Genomic DNA, 18,954 nt, shown 5'->3' with positions numbered 1-18,954 from the left:
CACATCCATACATACTGTTTGATACAATAAATGACCATTTTGGTGAAGTCATACATATAGAGGGCCTTGAAGGCCAGCACACCAAACTTGACCTATAGCGGAGATACTGGTCGAAAGCATGAACCCATGCCATCATCCTTAACCTACACGCATTCTGACTGGGAAGCATCCTAGCTCGCACGAACGTCACCAAGTTACTCTTCACCATATCATGGTCTCTCATACCTAGTCAATGAAATAACCAGTGGCAAGCCAATGAGTACATTGGATGTACTCGCAAATAGCCCATGATAAGGGTAATGCAGTGGTATGATAATAAGTGATATGCAGCATTTGCAGAAAGCAAGCCTTGAATGGAAATAACCATGATCATAAACGGGTATGGATGTGCATCATAAGCAAGATGGTAATCGGAAGAACAGGTTACAGATATCAACATATCTATTGAGGGCTGAACACTTCGGGTCCACCCGATATGCCAAGTCACCAAACTTGTCATATCCTCTTACTCAGATAACACGTTTGAACACACACACACACTTGATTTATGCGGAAACAATTTGACGTAGTTTAAGCAGGATTACCCAACTGTCCTTGACTGTGGACATGGCTATTCGAATAGTTTTACACTCTTAAGAGGTTGTACGCTCTACCCACGAGAGCCAGGAAACTTCCGTGCCATCCATGACTCACGGTATATAACATACCCGAGGTAAGTACCCGATCATTGCCTTTCCCCTAACGATACTAGACAAAGAGTTCCACTCGATTGGTACCCAGCCCACATGATGTACGTCTTACGAGCACCAACTCTGGACAGTATCATCCATGCAGGGACCAACGGTGTGCCCGGAACACGTAAAAACGGCATAGTCGACCTACCTGGTACAACCCCGTCACGAGAGTGACCACATATCAATCCCGCCACTAGTAATGTGGCTCTTTGCTAGCACCGACTGAAGTAATCAACAAAGCCCCGTCCCATAAAGGGGTAACGTGATCACACATGTAAGGTTGGGACGGTTGACACATCATAAATCTAATCCTGTTTCCGAAACCACTCACACAAAATATACTCGGTGCACCACTTATTAATAAGTGGCCAACAACTCAAAATCATCACCCTCGGGCATTAGTGGCACCCGAGGGGTTTTTTGTAAGCCTTTGATATCATCTTTACCATCATCATGCATATGCTTCTACTATGTGTATCTCTACTGTCTACTTGTCAACATAATATTAGCGTGACCCTCATAGGTGGTAGGATCATGCTGAAATGCAAGAGCTCCAGAGGAGCCATCGGTAGCACCATATAGATGATTTGCCGAATATTTATGATCATATGCAACGGGAATAATTGCTCTACTTGGCATGCAATAAATATTTTGCTCACACATGGTCAAAGGGCTGCTTGCCTTTGCTCACATAAGTCCTCGGGGTCTTCGAGGTCTTCCGGTCCAACTCCGGGTACTCCCTCTACTCCCTCAACTATCGTCGGAAACAAACACAGTAAGCCACGCAGCAAGCAGAAACAAAAGTGCTATATAAATAGGAGTTTTATTTTTCTTGGACCTCTCTGGTCATAAGAAAAATACATGAAGTTTGCTATAGGATATTTGGACCATCAGGGATTTTTGAATGGATGGAAGGGGAGATATGTGGTCCTTTAAGAAGTTGTTTCACTGGATTTGGAGTTGACATGAATATTCTAGGGACTTCCTAATACTGGATAAATAGCAAAAGGAAGCTATTTATTTAATGCAATAGAAACATGCCAGATAAAAATGTTGAGTAAGGCTTCAAAAATAGTGCAAGATATAAGAAGGCTCTGTAAATTAGGATAACTCCATTTGGAGTTGATTTGAATCCTCTAGGATTTTTGCGAGGTGGGGTTTAAAATCGCGAGATTTGAATTTGAATAGTATTCTACAGAAAATCCCCTTTGAAAAATGTGCAAGGCACAAATCTGGATAGGCCATGATTTTAGGAACCTGTAGGAATTTAAATCGTCAAAATTGTATATCATACGAATATTCTATGGATTTTTGCATTTTACAGATAAAGAAAAAAGTAGAGGGGCCTACCAGACTATCCCACACCCACTGGCACTAGGGAGGGAATGGGCATGCTCTGCGGCTCGGCCTAGAGGCAGCAAGGCCATGCCGAAGGATCCCTGCCGGGGGGCGCTTTCAACACAGGATGGCGACATCTCCGAGGGCGCCTCCACTTATGGAGATAGGTCCGGGCCGGAGGAGGCTTACAGGGGGGCCCCGCTCGTCAGGATCATCTCCTACCTCCCCCTCTCACAGGGAAGAGGCAGGGCCTCGATCCAGCCGGAGCTCGCGCTACCCCGGCTGCTAAGGCCGGCCCTAGTGACGGCCGACACTCCTGATGGCCTAGGGGGTTGCGCCGTCCGTGTTCCACGTCCTGGGGGTGAGGGGAAGAGCCGGAGCGCAACGGCAACCTGGCCGTGGAGGGAGCCAGCGGCCAGCTCGGCCTCGGCACCACGAAGCCACGGGAGGCATAGGGGGGGTGCTGAGGGCTCGGGTAGAGGTTAGAATGGAGGTGGCACACAGGAGGGCTCGGGAGCACCTCGGAGATCGGTGCACGGCGAGAGTACGTGTGCCAGAGGAAACTTGGCTGCTTCTAGGCGTCGGGGAGGGCTTGGACCAGTGATGGGGGTCCCATGGCGTGCTTGGAAAAGTTGTAATGGCCGAATATGGTCTAGAAGATGAAGACAAGTTGTAGAGCACCATTTTTCATGCTAGGGAGGTGGTCACCATGGCCACTCATGTCTATAGCGGTTGTTTGACCAGTCAAAGGTGTCTGGGGTGTGGGGCATGCTAGCTGGAGTGTGACTGAGGAGTTTGGTATCTAGTGGAGCTCGTTTGAATGGGTTTTGACTGTGGTTAAGTTTGTAACAGCAAACATGGAGCTGATAAAAGTGATTTTCAAGTGGGTAGTCTTGGGGGAAAACAATGTCTAGCAGTGCTAGCTATGCAAGGACTACAATACTGCTAAGTTTCAACTGAGGAGGAGGAGGGTGGCTAGTACTTGCCGTACAAAGCTACAATTCAGCCAGAAATCAACTTGTAGATGTGCTGCTCATTTTTCCTACATGATCATGTCATATCTTGGTTTGAAATAGTTCCTTGGGATCCTAGGGACCCTCTGGAAAGAGGTGGGGGCATTACCTTAAGAAGAGGTGGGGCAAGAGGGGTAAAAATGGTGCTGCCAAGGTGAAAATGAGAGGTAGCTAAATGGAGTCTCCCTCCAATAATTGAACAGTGGCCATGGCAAAGCTACTGGTGGTAAAAGGTAACTATAGAGAACTTTGGTAGAAAATTAAGCTCAAGGGTAATAGTGGAAGGGGCCAAAGCAGCAACTTTGGTGAATGCACACAAGGTGTTTGATGGGTGTTAGGGCTACCAGATGGATTCCAATTGATATGAAACTTAACATGATCAAATAATAGATGAAAATAAGCTTGGACACCAAATTTGGGATTTGGTTGAGAAGGTTTCCAATGTAGACTTGGAAAACCGATGAAATGGGAGGAAATGGCCTTCTTCTTACAAAACTATTCAATCAATTCCCACAAATCCAATATTTGGTGTGGGGGCAATATTTGAGCATTAAATCACGTCCAAAAAGTTTTGGATCAATTGGAGAAACTTTATAATGTAAAGTTTCCCAAAGTCAGAATTCAAGACAAAGGGTTTTGAGGGGCTTCGGACAAGTTCTTCTATTCTCTTTGATGAACCACTTGGTGTGGATGAATTATTGTAGTATTGGAACATGTCCACCAAATTTGAGCACAATTGGAGACACTTGGCAATTTAGAGTTGCTCAAATTTGGATCTGGACAGATTGGGATTTAGAATAATTAAGGGAATCAAATCAACTTGGATTGAGATGAAACTTGGCAAGACCATCAAATTTATCATATGTGACATGCTAGAATTTTACAAAAATTTATTGAGAATACTTCTTATAGAAATATTCCAAAAGCTCAAAATAGGCAGGAAGGGTTTTGAAGTGGTTTGCCCAATATTTTGAAGAGGGCCATGTATTGAAACTCATATATATGGTATATATAAACCTAGTGAGTTCCCTTAAATTTTCGCAAATATTTTGAAAGCAATAAAAATAACTTCCCTTCGTAAGATACCATTTCTCGCCTCACGGGAAGGCATTCAAATAAAATAGTAGAGTAAATTTTAAAATAATAATATTGTGGTTTTGGGAAGTAATTTTGATAATGGGTTTTAAATAAAATATTTGGTGAAAAATACCTTCCCTAATTTGAGGACTTGTAGTACAAATCCCAATTCACGGGTTTTGAAAGCTTAAATCAAGGAAATGTTTTTTGCTGAAAATGATATTTGGTAAAAATATTTTTTGTTCCTACACACATGGCATGATCATTAGGCAAGGGTTTGGGTCAAGGAGCTGAGTTGGAGAGTAGCAGGAGCATTGGATTCAAACACAAGCATTAGGCAAGCAAGCAACATCACATCAAGCATCACAAGCATTCATAAAAAAATTATTTGGTCCTAATTTTAGGAATAAATTAACTTAGTCACGAGAGTTAAACAGAGGGTGTGACATCATCACATACACACACAAAACTTTAATTGGTTCTAAATTTTGTGAAAACATAATGTGGCAAAGTGGTACAAACACAGTGTGTGACAGACCCGCACCAGAAAACATGAAGGATTGCAGGCCGACCATATAGAGCGTGATGAGCTTCGCAAATCGCGGAAAAGATGGATGGAGCAGAACGTTCGTGCGTGCGTCAGACGGACGTGACAAGGAACACCACCAGACGTGATGGTGGTGGAGAACCTACGGTACAATCGCCCCCAAAATGACAACAACCTTCCCGCGAGACTAATGTGCAGTACAAGAAGTGCCATGCCACGACAGACCCGCGGCAGAAGAAAGATCAAAGTGGGGTCTTGAGGGACATGCGCAAGGAGGACGCGTGCACCACAGAGTGCGACACGCCCATCGAGGAATTACTTGAGACTTCTGCCACGTGGAGCAACAAAAACTGAGTGACCATCCCCAAGACGAAGCAAGTGGCTGAATGGGAAGAAGACGAGGGCGGCATTTTCACCATAAGTGACACCCCCGACAACAATTAGGAAAACATGAATGTCTCATTCTCGCGGGGCGAATGTCGATGTGTTTTCCTGGCAACCATCTGACATCATCGGTGTTCCCCGGGAGGTGATCGAGCACCTCCTTTCCGTCTGTCCCCACGCGCACCCGTCAAATAGAAGGTCTGGAAGCAAGCACTGAATGGTAAGACTTCATTGTCGAAGAGATCAAGAAACTGGAAGGAGCAGGCCTTGTCAGAGGTGTCCTTAACCCAACATGGTTGGCGAACCCTGTGGTGGTGCGCAAGGCAAATGGGAAGAGGAGACTTTACATCAACTTCACCAACGTCGATAAGGATTGTCCAAAGGACCACTTCCCCTTGTCGCGCATTGACCAGATAGTGGACTCGACCACCGACTGCGGTCGTTCGTCCTTCCTTGATGCCTACTCGAATTATCACCATATTTTCATGGCGAAGGAAGACGAAGAGAAAAAAGCGTTCATCACTCCTTGTGGCACGTACTGTTTTAAGTGCATGCCATTTGGACTAAAGAGTGTTGGGTGAACTTGTGCAAGGGACGTCCAGATAGATCTCGGCCCACATCAGCATAGGAATGTGGAAGCCTAGGTTGATGATATTGTGGTCAAGACCAAGGAAGAGTCCATGCTAGTTGAATACGCTGAATAAACCTTGGCAAATCTGTGCAATCTCAACCCGTAGAAGTGCATTTTCCGAGTCACATCTCACAAGCTCACCATGTTCTTTGTATTACAGTGCGGGGTAGAAGAAAACCCCGCCAATATTGAAGCCATCGAACAGTTGGAAGCTTCGAAGTGCGTAAAGGATGTACGCCCCTTGGCGGGCTCCATCACCGCCCTCAGCAGGTTCATCTCCAAATCTACGGAAGGCGCCAAGCTATTTTTCAAGATCTTGAAAATGTATCATCCTATGAAATGGACTCCGAAGGTGGAGGTTGTGTTGCAAGATTTTAAGAAATACAAGTCTTCTCTACCGACCCTAGTCACGCCTCAACCAGATGAACCGTTGTTGCTATATCTGGCGGCAACAAACCAAGTGGTTAGCGTTGCATTAGTGGCTGAGAGGGAAAGTGAGGCAGACGAGGCAGCATGCCTTGAGCTAGAAAACGGTGAACCAGGGCCATCCCTCGCAAGCCAACAAACCAACAACAAAGATGCGACACAAGAGGCTGGACGACAGGTTGTGCAAAAAGAGAAGGTGGTGCAGCGACCAGTATACTTTGTCAGCTCCCGTCCACGGGGTTAGGTCAAGGTACTTCGGGATAAAGAAACCGCTCTTCGGCCTTCTCATGGCCTCCCGGAAGTTGCACCACTACTTCCAAGCACGCCACAACACCGTCATCACCGACCTACCAGTGCAGCATATCCTTAGGAACCCGGAGGCAGCCGACGGGATTATTGACTGGGCTCTGGAACTGTCTTGCTTTGATCTAAGTTTTGAAAGAACATCAACCATATAGAGCCAAGCCTAGCAGAATTCATAGTTGAATGCATGCTAACACTAGATGAAGAAATCCTAGAAACAACCCTTCATGGCAAGGAAGCACTTCAAGAGTGGTTAATGTACTATGACGGGGCTTTTTTGTTGCAAGGCGCCGGTGCAGGAGTGCTGCTTGTCGCACCCACCGGAGAGAACCTCAAGTACGTGATCTAGATGCATTTTCCACGAGAGATATCAACCAACGACAGAACTCAGTATGAAGGATTACTTGCTAGACTATGGATAGTAGTCGACCTTGGCATCATAAGACTGGTAGACTGGGGGGATTTCATAGCTGGTGGTGCGCCAAGAGAACAGGGATTACCAGAGTCCTCTGATGGAAGCATATGTTGATGAAGTGAGAAAATTGGAGGAGCATTTTGACGGTCTGCAAATGGAGCACGTCCCCCGTGCGAAGAAGGACATTGATGATGACCTATCAAAACGAGCCGCTCACAAGTCGAATGTGGAACTATGCACTTTTATACTCCTACTCACTCAGCCATCTGTCACGCCATCGGATCGACAAGCCAAGAAAAGGAACGTCAACTTCAGTGACTATTTCCCAACAGAGCGAGCAATGGCTACCAAGAAGGTTGCCAGGGATGACAGAACACATGTTGGTGAGCAGCAAGTTCCGGCGGGCCCAATGGCCCTTGCCATAGAAGCAAGTGCTCCCACAACAGAAGAAATGCCATTAGTCCTTGTCATTGAGCCACAGGATGTGGCATAGGCACAATAGATCGTCCACTTCCTCCAAGCAGGAGACCTTCCCGAAGATCAAGAGCAAGTTGAAAGAATAGACTGACAATCAAGTATGTAATAGTTCGCGGACAACATCTTGTACAAAAGGAGACCAAACGGGTTGAAATTGATGTGCATTTGTCGGGAGGAAGGACGAGAGGTGTTGGCAGAGATACATGGAGGGATTTGTGGTTCCCACATCGGGTCACGGGCCATTGTCGGAAAGGCGTTCCATCAAGGTTTCTATTGGCTGACTGCCCTAGAAGACACCTTGGCGATGGTGATGATGTGAGAAGCATGCCAATACCATGCCAAGCACATACATCAACCATCACAAGCCCTTGAAACAATACCACTCTCCTGGTCGTTCTCAGTCTGGGGGCTCGAAATAGTCGGGCCCTTCCCCCGCACGGCTGGGGGCTTTGAGTTCTTGTTCCTTGTAATCGACAAGTTCACAAAGTGGACTGAGGTAGAGCTAGTGAGAAAGGTGACCACGTAAGCAGTAGTCAAGTTTCTCAAAGGAATAGTATGTAGGTTCGGTGTACCCAACAGGGCATCACTGACAACAGCACACAGTTCACCAGCAACACCTTCATGCAATACTGCCGAGACACCGTCGGCAAGATCTTTTTGTCTCGGTTGCTCACCCAAGGAGCAATGGCTAAGAAAAGAGGGCAAACACTGAAGTGTTGGAGGGCCTCAAGACGAGGACTTTCGATAAGCTGCACAAGCATGGAAGGCAGTGGTCGATGCGCTCTCGGCAGTTCTTTGGTCAATCAGAAAGACACCAAATCAAGCCAACAGCAAGACACCCTTCTCCCTTGTCTATAGGGTAGAAGCAATGCTCCCCACTGAACTCATATACGTGTCACCTCAAGTGTAGGACTTTGACGAGGACTAGCAAGAGAGGCTATGGCAGGATGATGCCGCACTCCTCGAGGAAGATCGTTTGTAGGCCGCACTGCATGCCGCTCGGTACCAGCAAGTCTTGTGCCACTATCACAGCTGCAAGGTGCATGCCTGGAGTGTTGAGGAAGGTGACCTTGTTCTTCGGCGGATTGAGTTTTTGAAGGGATCAAAGAAGTTGATGTACAAGTGGGAAGCCCCTTACCGGGTAGTACAAGTCACCAGTCCTCGCGCTATCCTCCTGGAGATTGAAGATGGCAATCCGAGGGAGAACTCGTGGAATATCGAGCAACTTCGCAAGTTCTACCCGTAAGGCACGGTTGTCGGGCCACCCGGTAACCACTTTTGTACAAGTCTCGCGACAAGGCGTGTAATCCGTTATACAAAGCCAGGTGATGACCATGTGTGTAGTAAATAGAGCTAAGTATTCCACAACCTTTTGTCAATGTACATATTTATGTTGTGTATTTGGCGTCAAATGTTGTAGTTACTCATCACTTGGGTAGGGTGGACATCGAACCGCCAAGGTTCCTAGCCTCCTCTATTTTCTCTTCTTATTTTTCTCAAAAGAGATACAAAGCCCCCGCATGCAAGTCTTCTCGGGGGAGTGACGATATGGACACCTATAGCACAAGGACGACCACCTTGCAGCAAGGGTGGCAGCGAGAGAAAACTAAGTGAACAAAATAACGCAAATGACTTCTTTTCTCGTGACCAAGTTAGCGCTCGTGTTAAAAGACCTGCACGTGAGGGGCCTTTATTGAAATTGTTGCATGCTCAGGTGTTTTGAGCTTTCTCAATGCCCTGAGCAGCCGCGGCAAGGACGATGAAGTGGTCTTGCCAATAGGAGCGTCATCGTCGGGATACTAAGGTCTTAGTTCTGAAGACAGCCATGGTGAAAATGCGCGCACTGGCAAGCGATGCATAGGGCCCTTGCTAAAATTCTTGCATGCTTGGATGTCTTACCTAAATAATTCAAGTTTTCATGGCAACGACAGCAAGATGATCCTACTGGCAGCACGTCGGCAAGTGTTCTCGAAAGACTTAGGAAGTAATGATACACAAGTGCGGAGAAAAAAGAGAAGGAAAGAGCGGATTTTCATCGAGACACGACGAAACCTTAAATACTTAATGGAAAATACTCCATATTTTTTCTTTGTTATCTCGCTGGATTACATTTGGTGCGATCTAAACTCAAATGGAAATCTAACACTATAATGTGGCCATTGATCCGTAAATGCAATCTTGCAGAAAGGAGCCTCGTTCCTGTGTCAATCGCCCCATCTTCGGGGCCTAATTACATCACTGATCGCGCCTAGTCGGAGTCCTCCTGCTTGATGCCGAAGACGCTGGCGTCATTGTCGCTGTCGTTGGAGGAGTCAAGGTCACTGCCGCTTGAGCTCTCCGTGCAGCACTCCAAGCGAGTATCAGACTCCCTGAAGAACTTCACGGTGAGAGTGGAGGAGTTATTGAATTTGCGTTGAAGGAGGTGCCCGGAGCCAAGGCCACGGGAGCGGGCGAACGACTTCCACCCCCACATCAAGAACATAGCGCTCTGAGGGGTGAGGTCGGCGGCCACCAAGACGGGCCCGTTGCAGCAGTTGTCCGCCCATAGCCACAATCCTTGGGGCCGGTTGCCTTCCATAGCCCGTGTGAAGGGGTCAGGAAGATGGAGCTAGCTCTAGTGCTTCCGGGACAGTGCCATGACAAACTCTTGTGCCTCCTCCTCCGCGTGGATTCTTGCATTGGGCTATGGGAGAAGCACGCCACCTCGACCACCGCGGTTTGCCGGCGTCGTCCTTCCTCAACTCCTAGATGTCGTCCTCCCACAGGAGCTGGAGCCAACCCCCACCACCGTTACCACAATTTGCATCAGGCTCTGAAGAGTGCCTCTCGCAGGGGCACGAGACCCATGAGCGCGACCGCAACCCCTCGCCATCCCAAGAACGGTGCGCTGAGGAAGCTCGCAAGAAGAATAAGAAGAAGAAGACGCTGGTCAATAGATTGACTAGGTGGAATGCGAATGAGCAATGCCCCCTCCATTGACCCCTCTCTTTGTCGGGCAAGATAGGGGAAGGGGATGGCTCTTTGTAACCCAAGGCGAGTGCATACTGGTGCACACTCAGCCCCCGCAACTGCCCCTCCCAGCCAATAGACGGCCTCGCAAGCGACACACGTCAACAGAAGCGTGAGAGAAGACACAAGAGGAGAAGCCAGAGCATAGTGGTGAGATGCGAACACGTGTCATCCACTGTTTTCCTCCCCTCCTTCGGAGGGACCCGGGGGCTAACCATTTGCTCTCTGAGGCGACCGTCCAGTATCAAGCGTGCAGGCTTGGACGACCTCCCTTCCTCACCAATGGTGCCCCGCCTCTTAGGCATGACCCCTCGAAGCAACCGCTTCGTTCACCATTCCCACAACCCGCAGTCAACGCGCAGCGTGGACGCAATAGTGAAAACCATCATAACTGTAGAGAATTGCGGCCGCGTGCGCGTGTGCACTATTTTTGGGCCTGGCCCAACAAACGTCACAGATGCAAGTGTGGCCCAGGCCCGGGGGCTACTGTCGGTGTACTAAAATATGGGGGCCTTAGTACCAGACTTGTTTACAGGTAGCCACAGCCCACGGACCAGCAAGACCCTGCCAGCCAACATCAACCTTCAAGAAACAACAAGCAAAGGCCAAAAACAAGGCCTCGGCAAGCCACCTTGATGGGAGGAAGAAGATCTGACAGCCATCATGTCTCGCAGGACATCTCCACATCTCTGCCGCTCCACCTCATCAAGCTCGTTCAACATGAGTGTGAAGTGTCGACAGGGCGGGCGGTTAGGTGGGTATAGTCAGAGGCCTTCGAAAACAGTCAGAGACATGCAACAACTTTAATGACACCCGTCCCACGGGTGTCAACTAAATAAAAGGTAGCTCGAGAATGACACAGAAGGAGAGACGATCCTTGTCGGAGAGCCTCGCCAGCACGCCACTTCACGGTGCATTAAATGTGGCTGTCTCAGTCCGTTAGAGTTAGGTATTTCCCACTATAGCTTGTGTCAATAGTTTTGGTAGCTATCGTCTGGACTGTTCTCCCACGTATAAATCAATATAGCCGCTATGGTAACCCCTTGGACTATAGAAGAAGGTATAGGGCTACCTTTAGAATGGTCGACTCTCTGTTCATTCTATGTGTGTAGGTGCTGCCTTCGAGCATCCTTGCTGGGCGAGTACTTCTGTACTGTGAACACATACATAATCCACCAAAACAAAGGACGTAGGGTTTTACACTTCCAGCGGCCCGAATCTGTCTAAACCCCTGTGCATGCAGCTATCGGTGATGCTCTTTGTGCACTCAAAATCCCAATAGAACCGGAGAAAGGGGCCTCGCCGGCCCCATAGATCGTCGTTATCCCCAAAAGAGTTGATCTATCTCAAGATCATTATATTGTGGGCTAAACCCAACAGGTTGATATGTTGTGTATGGGTATGCTCTACTAGCTAAACCCCACAATTTATATAGGCACCGGGGGAGCTAGGGTTACATAAATGTCGGTTACCATCTATACATTACATGTTGCATGAATCATCCCTTGCTTGAAGTGCATGCCAAGCCTTGGCAGAATCCGGAGTATCCATGCTTCATCATTAGGCCTCCCAAGTCCTTCTCCTAGATGGCCCCCTAGTCGGGCCCATGGACTAAACCACCTCGGCTGGGACCCCGTAGCCTAGGACTCCCTCAGTGAGGATGGGCTCCTTGATATTAACCACCTCGGTACAAGACCACGTCACTAAGGTCATGTCTACTCAACTAGGTGTGGAGATGCCAAGTTTGTTGGAACTTACCAAAGCGCCTTCATCAAAGTGAGAGCCTCCCTGACAAATATTTGCTGGTTCAAGGTTCTCGCCTCCTCTCGCAATGGGGTTGGGCACTGCATTTTATACAACCTGGCTGGCCATTTCTACACATACCCAGCAAGACAATTCATCAAAGTCTATCTCACCATGCGAAGAAAGAAGAATATAAACATGTGTGTTAGAACACTTACTCGTGGGGCTTCATAACCAACCTCGAAGCCAAGTTCTTGACCCTCCTTGGGGATATTGTCCTTAGACCTCCTGAGTAGACACGTTCACATGTTGTCCAAGTTGGTGCTGAAGAAGCGGAGGATGAGCCCGGCTTCGTCGGACTTATACTTCCGCATCGGGGTGGCCCGGAGTTGGAGCGGGAGGATCCGGTGGTTGAGCATAACGTTGACTATGTCAGGGAGATGGATGTCCTTCTCGATTGACCACCACTTCACCTTCTTGATCACTAACTCCACTTCTTTGGGCTCCCCCAAAGACAACACCCTTCTCCCTCCAAGATGTGAGCTTCCTTGGAGGCCGACCGAAAAGGCTGGACTTCGGTTTGTCTACAGGCGAGTAGCTTAGTGATGTAAACCACTCGCGCTGCCATTCCTTCACCGTCTCGATGAAGGTGCCCTTGAACCAGTCATCATTTTGGTTCTTGCTAAAGATCGCCCCTCCACACTCCGTCAGATCGGAGTCACTGGACTTTGGCTTTACCTCGAAGGTCTCCAGCCAAAGGTGTAACAAACCAAAACCAATGCTCCAGAAGATTCCCCTTTTATTTCGTTGTTGCTGACGGGGATATAGCCCTTGGGTAGGGTCATAGGTCTGACCAATACGTCCTACCCAAGGGCACCTCATTATTAGTTTAAGGGTTACAAGGGAAATTCCTACTGGATCGTGACAACATCTAATCCACTCGGTACGGATCCACTCAGACAAGTAAATTCCATCCACTCGGATGACAGTCAACCACTCGGCCGTATGACTCACTCGGTCATGCAAATACCAACAGTCGGCAAGACATCTGTAGTGGGTTGACATTATGGCATCAATGCCCCATCTTGTAACATAAGAGGTGAGGAGGTGGCGCACTCTATATAAGCCACCCCCCTCCACATAGCTAGGGACATCTTTTCTTCTTCTCCCCCTACGGGCTCATTCCTTCCCTGGAGCTATGGCTCTCCCTATACCATGTAACTCATGTCCATGACAGATAAAACAAAGCCTCTCCGGAGCACGAGATGTAGGGTTGTTATCTCCACTGTGAGAGGCCTGAACTTGCTAAAACCACCATGTCACCCATGTGCATCTTGATAGATCATGCTCCGTTATCCTACCCTCTTTCTACTGTCGGAATCGTTACCACAACATTTGGCGCCCACCATGGGGCATCGCGTCTATCGAGCCATGATGCAAATGGTATTTTCTTCAATCTTGACTAACCCAAGTTGTTCTAGGATGATCTCCCGAAGATCAAACAATTATCATCGAATATTAGACTATGGGAGTCCCGACCATCACACAATCTTCGGATGAATAAAATGCTAAGTATTAGGGAGTTCCTCTTCTCATCTTGTCTTTTTACATTAAATTATCTAACAATGAGTTGACCTTTACTCATGTAAGAGCATTGGCATGGTCCGCCCGTCGTCTCCGACTTCTTCTGCAGCGCCGACGCCACACTACCACGCATCGGCGTTGATGCCGACCGCCTGCGGTCGCCTCCGGTCGCGACACTGTCGTCAGACCCTCGTGCACGATGGCCTCTTCATCGGTCAGCTGCGTTGCGGCGTCCTCGACGTTGAAGGTGCATATCCGTCGATGCGTACATGCCGAGGGCAGGCTGCAGCCAATGCACACGGCTCCGGCGACCACAACCCGACCGGAATGCCATAGTCAGGTTCATCGTGCTTGGTGACAGCGTTGTGTCCGTCGAGGCGCTGCTTGGTGCCGAGCACACCCTCGAGCTATCCGTAGAGCCCGACGGAGTCGTCGTGTCCACCGGCATGCTGCTCCGGCATCCGCAGCTCGACCTCGAGCTGTTAGTGCACGACGACGCCATCATGTCCGTCGACACGCTGCTCCGGCAGCCGCAGGCCGACCGCGACGTCGACAACGTCCACACCAAGCTCCCGAGCTATTCTCCGGTGTCTTCGATGGCTCGTCCCCAGCGAGCTCGACGGCCACAAGATTGTGTCCAGCAAGACACACGGCGCAGCAATAAACATCATGCAGTGAATGCGTCGTGGAAAATGGAAACGCCCGTAGCATGCAAGACCTATCTTAAGTCTTGCTTAATTACCGCTAATTCATATCTCTTGCATGCAGATCGTGTGTCAGACGTGAGTAACTCCTCCATCAATGCATAGTAACGTCTTCTCCATCAACCAAGCGGAGTCCTTCAAACTAGCTGGCGGCTCGGCACCAAGCCAACCTTCTGCACAGCCACCAGGCCACGGACATCGCTCGCGCCGTTGTCGGCTCATCGCCTCCGACCTCGCCCGCGAGGTAAACGAGTGCAACTCCACACATGGACGCTGGCACCTTCCGCTCATCGTCGTCTCCGACCTCGTCTACGCCGCAACCGGCTGCACCTTCACGCTCGGCACCAAGTCAACCTTCTGCACGGGCACCAGGCGACGGACATCGCCCGCGCCGTCGTCGGCTCGTCGCCTCCGACCTCGCCCGCGAGGTAGACGAGTGCAACTCCACACATGGATGCTGACACCTTCCGCTCATCGTCGTCTCCGACCTCGTCTACGACGCAACCGACTGCACCTTCACGCTCGACATCAAGTCAACCTTCTGCACTGATGCACGTTCTAGCCAGATGCCAGATCCACTTGGACATTTTGCATACCTCGAGTGCCGATGGATCGTTCGGCAAGCACAAGAATCACTCGGGCAAACCTTCATTTTGTCCGCTGGTTGTCTCGAGCAGGAAACCCGATCACCAGCGCTCATGCCGGCCTCGTCCTTGGCTGCGCCGGCCCGCAAGTCCCGCGCTTGGACTGCAGCCAGCTGTTCATCGTCCTCATCGCCACCTCTCAGCTGTCATCGAACACTGGCCAGACCGACAGTTTGTGGTGCAACGGATCCCTCCTCTGTGCCTCCTCTACAACTCTCTTTCTCATTTCAACTTCTGTCACATGGAGACATGTCTCTAATTCTCGCTTAGTTAGCACTAATACCTCTTGCATGTAGATTATGAACATGAGGAAACTCCTCTGATGCGTTGCGAGCTGTTGTACTTGGACACTTCCATATCCACTCGGCAGCTCCGCCCATCACCACTCGGCGAGAAACGTCATCGTCACCCGGCCGCCCCGCGTGCCATCATTTTACTGGACGCTCCTTCATCACTCGGTCGCTCCGGGCACCGTCACTCGACCAGATGCTTCTTCGTCACTCGATCGCTCCGCGCGCCGTCACTCAGTCGGACTCGTCTACCTCACTCGGATGCCCCACGCATCGCCACTCCGTGTGGCACGTCTTCATCACTCGGACGCGCGCCACCGCTCGGCTTAGCTGCGATTCAGTATCGCCTAAGTTAAAACTATTCCGAGTACGGACACGCTCCACACTCGGGGACTTAGCTGCGACTCTGTATCGCCTAAGTTAAAAACAACTCCGAGTGGGGACACGCTCCACACTCGGGGACTTAGTTGCGACTCCGTATCGACTAAGTTAAAAACTACTCCGAGTACGGACACGCTCCACACTCGGGGGCTCAGCTGCGACTCCATATCGCCTAAGTCAAAACAACTCCGAGTACGGACACGCTCCACACTCGGGGACTTAGCTGCGACTCCGTATCACCTAAGTTAAAAACTACTCCGAGTACGGACACGCTCCACACTCGGGGGCTTAGCTGGGACTCCGTATCACCTAAGTCAAAACAACTCCGAGTACGGACACGCTCCACACTCGGGGACTTAGCTGCGACTCCGTATCGCCTAAGTTAAAAACAACTCCGAGTACGGACACGCTCCACACTCGGGGACTTAGCTGCGACTCCGTATCGCCTAAGTTAAAACTACTCGGAGTACGGACACGCTCCACACTCGGGGACTTAGCTGCGACTCTGTATCGCCTAAGTTAAAAAACAACTCCGAGTGCGGACACGCTCCACACTCGGGGACTTAGCTGCGACTCCGTATCGCCTAAGTTAAAAACTACTCCGAGTACGGACACGCTCCACACTCGGGGGCTTAGCTGCGACTCCGTATCGCCTAAGTCAAAACAACTCCGAGTATGGACACGCTCCACACTCGGGGAGTTAGCTGCGACTCCGTATCGCCTAAGTTAAAACAACTCCGAGTACGGACATGCTCCACACTCGGGCACTTAGCTGCGACTCCGTATCGCCTAAGTTAAAAACAACTCCGAGTGCGGACACGCTCCACACTCGGGGACTTAGCTGCGACTCCGTATCGCCTAAGTTAAAAACAACTCCGAGTGCGGACACGCTCCACACTCGGGGACTTAGCTGCGACTCTGTATCGCCTAAGTTAAAAAACTCCGAGTACGGACACGCTCCACACTCGGGGACTTAGCTGCCACTCCGTATCGCCTAAGTTAAAACAACTCCTAGTACGGACACGCTCCACACTCGGGGACTTAGCTGTGACTCCGTATCGCCTAAGTTAAAACTACTCCGAGTACGGACACGCTCCACACTCGGGGACTTAGCTGCGACTCCGTATCGCCTAAGCTAAAAACAACTCCGAGTGCGGACACGCTCCACACTCGGGGACTTAGCTGCGACTCCGTATCGCCAAAGTTAAAAACTACTCCGAGTATGGACACGCTCCACACTCGGGGGCTTAGCTGCGACTCCGTATCGCCTAAGTCAAAACAACTCCGAGTACGGACACGCTCCACACTCGGGGACTTAGCTGCGACTCCGTATCGCCTAAGTTAAAACAACTCCGAGTACGGACACGCTCCACACTCGGGGACTTAGCTACGACTCCGTATCGCCTAAGTTAAAAACAACTCCGAGTGCGGACACGCTCCACACACGGGGACTTAGCTGCGACTCTGTATCGCCTAAGTTAAAAACAACTCCGAGTGCGGACATGCTCCACACTCGGGGACTTAGCTGCGACTCCGTATCGCCTAAGTTAAAAACTACTCCGAGTACAGACACGCTCCACACTCAGGAACTTAGCTGCGACCCCGTATCGCCTAAGTTAAAAACAACTCTTAGAGACTTGACTTTGATCTAGAAATCATATAATGCAGATACAACAAACATTCAACATGACGAGCATTGGATGACTTAAACCCTCTGCCGGACTCATCTAGTCCGACAGAGGCTCAGGGACTACACCCAGTGGGTGCACTTAGCGTGCCCCCACTAGAAGAGAAAAAAAAAAGAAACATTGTGCTTGGTCAGGTCCACCAACAACATCCGAGTTCAACAGATTCAACAGATTCCAACCGACTACCAGCAGTCAGTCAGAGTCTCAAGATCCTGTTGGTCACTCGGATCTACTTCAATTCTTAAGTTCACTCGGACGTACTACTCAGCGGAATCGATCAGGACGAATGATGAAGACTTTAATCAACGCATAATTTTGCAAGGCCCTGAAGCACGTTCAAGTTCGGTCTGCTGCTACAAGATTTACATCGACACCTTCACCACTCGGACACTGATCCATTCGGGGGCTAATGACGGGGATATAGCCCTAGGGTAGGGTCATAGGTTTGACCAATACGTCCTACCCAAGGGCACCTCATTATTAGTTTAAGGGTTACAAGGGAAATTCCTACTGGATCATGACAACATCTAATCCACTCGGTACGGATCCACTCAGACAAGTACATTCCATCGACTCGGATGACAGTCAACCACTCGGCCGTATGACTCACTCGGTCATGCAAATACCAACAGTCGGCAAGACATCTCTAGTGGGCTGACATTATGGCATCAATTCCCCATCTTGTAACATAAGAGGTGAGGAGGTGGCGCACTCTATATAAGCCACCCCCTCCACATAGCTACGGACATCTTTTCTTCTTCTCCCCTACAGGCTCATTCCTTACCTGGAGCTCTGGCTCTCTCTATACCATGTAACTCATGTCCATGACAGATAAAACAAAGCCTCTCCGTAGCACGAGACGTAGGGTTGTTATCTCCACTGTGAGAGGCCTGAACTCGCTAAAACCACCGTGTCACCCATGTGCATCTTGATAGATCATGCTCCGTTATCCTACCCTCTTTCTATTGTCGGAATCGTTACCACGACAGTTGCGGTGTGATTTATTTGGTTGTCGCATTCATCATCGCATCATGCACACCATACGCATTGCATCGGCACTCTGTTGCCGTCATTTTTTTTCAAAACTTGCATCCGTTGTTAGTTGCCAATTCTTTCCATTTTTGTAGTTGACAGTTTCGAGACCAACCACACACGCACGCGCCCACTGCATCGTTTAAACATTGTTTATTAAAGTGTGTATAGAACTTTCTTCGATTGGGCTTAAAGTTGGCATGCGGTCTTATTGTTGGGTAGGTAGACCGCCTAGAAAATTTCATCGCAATCGGAGGTCATTTGTTACCCCAACGGATAAACCTATAGCGGCACTACACCTTGTTTATTTGTCGGATGTTCGATGTTTTAAAAATTTTGTCGGCATGCTCATTTCTCCCTCTCATATCACCCAAACACCCCCCCTACACAGCTCACTAACCCAGCTAGCCCCTCCGCTTCCGAACCGTCCGATATAGATCAAACGGTCCAAAATCGGTGCAAATTCCCAAACTCTAACCCCCATTCCTATTTAGGGGGTGTTTCTTTAGAGGGACTTTTTGGTGTAGGGACTAA

The sequence above is a fragment of the Hordeum vulgare genome, chromosome 5H, assembly GCF_904849725.1.
Source record: "Hordeum vulgare subsp. vulgare chromosome 5H, MorexV3_pseudomolecules_assembly, whole genome shotgun sequence".
Classification (NCBI taxonomy): domain Eukaryota; kingdom Viridiplantae; phylum Streptophyta; class Magnoliopsida; order Poales; family Poaceae; genus Hordeum; species Hordeum vulgare.
The sequence above is the reverse complement of the archived record's forward strand: the minus strand, read 5'-3'. Positions refer to the sequence as shown.